Source organism: Mercenaria mercenaria, chromosome 15 (genome assembly GCF_021730395.1).
Source record: "Mercenaria mercenaria strain notata chromosome 15, MADL_Memer_1, whole genome shotgun sequence".
Taxonomy (NCBI): domain Eukaryota; kingdom Metazoa; phylum Mollusca; class Bivalvia; order Venerida; family Veneridae; genus Mercenaria; species Mercenaria mercenaria.
Genome location: NC_069375.1, coordinates 30,213,512 through 30,218,993, shown reverse-complemented (window position 1 = coordinate 30,218,993; position 5,482 = coordinate 30,213,512).

Sequence of the window (5,482 nt, the reverse complement as noted above, 5' to 3'; positions counted from 1 at the left end):
CTGTCCATCCGTTTGTCATTTTCAAGATACGCCAGTCAAAGTAGGATATCAGACCTTTAATCTTACCGAATCGCTTGTATCTCAGATTCTGTCCAGAGTTTCAGCCCGATTTGTCTAAATTTAGACTGGTTTTCGAAGCACGACGTAACTTTCCCACTTCCGCGTTCTTTAAAACTTTCAATGTTCTATCTTTTCGTCTTTTCGACTTATTCCGCGATCATCCTTCCTGTAAATCTATAAATTCCATTGTTACAGAGTTATCTCCGTGAGCAATATCCAAATACTGTATAAGGGACCAAATACTTATAATTTGTAAAATATACAAATTACTTATGGTACCCTGGATAAATCGGTAATACCGTCAACTAATAAACCTTTGAATACTTCGCAATGTAGACAAGATATATTAACAATCAAATATTATTTAAAACAAAACTTCAAACGCCTGGAATTCCTTCTTTTACCTTTCTGCTAACAGACAGCACGAATACGAAACAAATGTATGTAACCGTAAACTAAATTAAACCAAAGACTGAACTTCATATTCCCACCCCCTTCCAAAACATCACATCTTGTATCCCAACATCCATGAAAGGCTCTGTTTAACCTAATCTGCAACATTTACATTTTATTTTTTGTAGTGTATGTATGGTTTTCTTCTTTTCCATGATGTTTACAGTTGTTTATGTGATGATCAATGTGTAATTGTGTATGTTCAGGTGTCCACTCTTTTCCTGATAACGTCAACAATTATCCATTGATAACCGTCAGTACCACTCCTTAAGTATCAAAAACTTGCTCTTTCTTAATCGAGAACCTATCGCAGGAAGTCATTGGCATCAATTCAGTTCATACAAGATTATAAATAATGAGGAAAACTAATAGTTTGACACTTCCCTGTCTCAGTTATTGTAACATAGGGGTGGAGAAATGAACCTATAACGTTATTTAGAGTATAAGACGGCGAGCAGATGACTCTTTATTTGTTATGGCTTTCATATTTCGTTCGGTTTTTATCTATATTTTTTATATTTTGTTCAGTTCATACAAGATTATAAATAATGAGGAAAACTAATAGTTTGACACTTCCCTGTCTCAGTTATTGTAACTTAGGGATGGAGAAATGAACCTATAACGTTATTTAGAGTATAAGACGGCGAGCAGATGACTGCTTTCATATTTCGTTCGGTTTTTATCTATATTTTTATATTTTGTTCTTGTTTTCTGAAGAAAAAAAAACATTATTTAATCTCTTTATTTACTAAATTATTTGCTGTTTTCTTTATTGTTATTTTTCTTAAAGGGAAGGGCAGTCAATAATTTTGATTTTTCCGACACATTAGCGTTAAACAGATAATAAGAGGGGCGTTCGGAAATTACCCGGACTTTTTGCTCTTTCTCAAAAACCGTTCAATATTTTTCAAAAATTCTCTTTATTAATATTCTACAAAGTATTAAAAACCTACGTCCATACAATTTCGCACTTTTCTTTGGTTGTTTCAAAATTACTTCTGAATAGTATATAGCAGTCACAGTTTGAACCTGTGGCATGAAATAAGCAAGTTTTATTCCACGTGAGTCCCAAAAAAGAAACCAGCATAATGCACCTGTCAATATTATGCCCGCCCAGGGGGGCGGCGGGCCGACCCGGGGGAATTTGACATTTCAAAAATTTTGTTGTCTAAATCCCCACCCTAGGGACAACCTTTTTTGTCTAAATCCCACCCTAGAGCCTGGTTGGTACATCAAATGTTTGTCAAATTCCCGCCTGTCGGGAATGGTCTTCTGTCTAAAGTCCCGTGTATGCCCACCGCTCCCCCGGGCGGGCAAAATATTGACAGGTGCATAACCTTGCCAGCTTTTCTCTGCTATTCTTTTGCTATGGTCACCCGTGACGCCTTTTGGTCTTCCGGTAGCTGTTTAATTGGCACCTACCTAGCACTTACCTTGCTCATACCTAATTTTGCGTGTAAAATATGTTGTACCGTTGTTTTAGCGATTCTTCAGTGATTAGCCACCTCATGCAATGTAATCCTGCGATCTTTGTTGACATAAATTCAACATTCGTTACCATTGTAAGGGTAAACGGGGCTCTCTGGCCCACTCACGCTTATGAGTGCAGTGTACGCGTAAATGACGATGTTTTTCCCCTTTCGATTTGCCAAATTTCAAATTTTTCATTTTAATGTCTGATCTGGCCCAAAATAATGGCATCAAATTTAACAGCAAAAATGAGAAAATTAGGTTTCACTAAAGAAATAGAAAAAAAAGAAGCAGGAAAGAAATCAAAGAGAAGAAAGAAAGCAATTTGTGTCGGACATTCATTTCGTTTTCAGTTTGTTGGATGCGCCAAAAGTAACATTTATATTTTTTAACCTTATTTTAGATATTGATTTATTATATTGTAGGCATTGTAACTTGCCACAATTATCTTATATGATAGGGGGATATAGGCCTTTTATTACAACCGAAATTCCGGATACAGCTTTGTACATGCAGTGGTAATTCATTAAGTTATGCCCTTGATCTTATTTGGACGAAGTTTCAAATTTTCTGAACATGGCATGTTTCCCAAGTAAGTAACCTCAGTTAAAACAACTCGCAATTTTTCGTCATTTAAGCGTATGCATTTTTCAGCTGTCGCTGTAAAACAGCCCTAAGATTTCGGCAATGCTCTTTTCTAGAGCTACCATATCACAGTATGTCATCTACACTTGTGGGTACGTCTTCTAGACCTTCCAAGCCTTGGCCAGTTTTCCTCATGAACTCATCTCCTGAGTTTTCAAGACAATATGGGACTAGTGAATAACTGTTCCTGCCTTTCAATGTGGTTAAGTATGAGGATTCCTCAGTTAACTGGACAGACCAAAAACTTGACCACCTTACGTCTTGTTTAGTGAAACCTTTGCATTGGCAAGTTTGGGAAAATATCATTTAAAGTTTTCATGAGAAAAATGAGACCTAATGATGTGCTTATTAAGGTCTTGAGAATCTAGACAGATTCTGATACTTCCGTACCAACCATGGAGTTGTCACAGGAAGTAGGCTCAGTGACCTTAGTTACGACACCTGTTTTTATTTTCCACGTTAGCAAAATGACTCCACTGTTTGCACTATTCAATTGTTTTCCATAAGCTGGACATTTTCTTGCAGGTTGTTTTCTTCCGCAATTCCCACAATCTCTTTCTTCAATGTTATTTGCCCCACGTTGTGACAATAACGTATTGTATGGTACTTTTGCCAGGTGCCTGCTACTCATGAATCTAATTACATCTTAAATAGATCAATACTGACTATGTCTGACTATGTCGCTTTATAACAAAATAGGTATTTCAGGAATTATCCTTGGATTAATTTGAATACCAGCAGTAATGATTATTTTTGGGTTTTTTGGGTTTTTGTGTTGTTCTTTTTTTCTTTGTTTGTTTGTTTGTTTGCTTATTCATTTAAACAGGAAATGTGGTATGAACTTAACAGCACTTTGCAAATGGTATGACAAATGATGTTAAGGATATAAAATTGTGAAAATAAATTATGAAAACGAAAAGTTTGTGTTTTTGTTTTATCTTTTTTTTGTACCATGTACTGTTCTTACTGCTCGGAACTTTAATGATACAATTAAACGACCACAGAACGGTTAAAACATTAACAATAAAATTCAGTTAAAGGCTTGGAGACTTGAAAACGACAGTCTATATTGGCACAACAGTACAAACGGAAAAGTCATTTTTATAGAAGATGATATTCCTAGGCGGAAAGCAGGTATAATGTGGTACGATAAAATTGTAAAATAATACTCACTTCTTGAAGTCTGTCGTGTACATTATACAACAGACACAGTCAAATCATTCAAGAAATAACAGTCCCGAAATATGGTCCGAGCTAGACTTGAGTAGTCAATTACCAGCTTTTGTACCACAAGCACACTGGCACGTGATTATCATTGATGCACCTCTTGGTTGCTGTCAAAAGGGTCCAGGATGATATCAGTCAATCTACACTTCGAGGGTACTCGGAAGAAAAGGTACACATGTATTTGTTGATGACTTTGAACGAAAAGTAGAACATGAATTTTCCATAAATGTCTTTGGAAAGCCAGTAGAGGTAACACAAAGACGGACCACAAATGCTTCACTTGCGAATGAACAATCACATTTCATTATCAATCCATATAAACAAACAAGAATGGAACAAGGTAAAAAAAACAAAGTCAGATATTGTGATTGAACCAGTACTGAACATAGCCAGGGATGTGACCAATAACTGGACCATACTGCTTACAGTTAGTAACGGTTTCTTTGACTTTTTCGAAAATTGACGGCGTCATTTTAGGAAGCTTGATGTTTCTGTGCCAGTATCAGTTGTTGCAAAGGATGCTATCGTGTTTGAAAAACTTACCACTTTAAGTTACAGCTCAATTAAAGTGCACAGAAGTGAACATATATTCATCAACAAATCCGTTAACTATCGTTGTACTTTCTATATGAAGATGGTCTCAGCACGTCCAAGATATATTCTGATGTATTTAAAGAACGGAACTAACGTTATCTACTCTGACCTAGACACTGTTTGTTTCAAATCCTTTGCCATGATACTTATCTGCACAGGGTTTTTGTTTTGGCCATCAAAAGTAATAAAGAAAGTTTGAAATTGATACAAAGGTGGGAGGACGCCTTTTCGGAATCAACCAATATTTAACAGGTTTGTGGGAAAATCATCTGTTAATGTAAAAACCTTACACAGCAAAATGTTCCCGTCAGGAAAACAATATTTCAATATGTTTTCAAAAGAAGAACGTTTCTAAAGAGTTGAAGTTATACTTAACAACTTAATAATAGGACACGATAAAAAGATGAAGCGATTCCAAACATGAACGTGTTGGTTTTTCTTAGACAGGTGAGAGCTTTTAAATCTTATATAATTCTATTTTGATTTTGTGCTCTAGAAAATTAAATATGAAATTGATTTGAATGTGCCAATTCTAACGGTTTTTACTTGCTTTTATGGTGCATCTGAAAAGACTTGCAGAAAACGGTAGCTTGCCTTTTCCAAGAATTAAATTGTTTTAGAACTTGCTAAAGGTGTTAAATAATTTTTGTTTGTTTGTTTTTTGTTTGTTTGTTTTTTTACTGTTTGTCGTCACCAGCTATTCAAGATAAGACTTTTATGCTCTTAAAATGGCCCGTTCGTCTTATACCCTGCGAAAAACATGGCCGCGATGTGTAAATAACGAGGTGCTTATTTTAAAACTGTTTTATGTTTTCTTTCATTCCATTCAGACAAACATAAATAATTTACCATCTAACTCAAGTAACCTTTGAATAATAAACAACAAACAAAAGATAGGAGTGGTCAACAGGCAAACTAATTTATTTGAATTATTAAACATATTATTCACTCGTACACAATGGTATTGGGTGAAAAAAAAAATATATCCACAGAATGTGGTAAGTGTGTCCATGCACTTATACAAATAAATTAT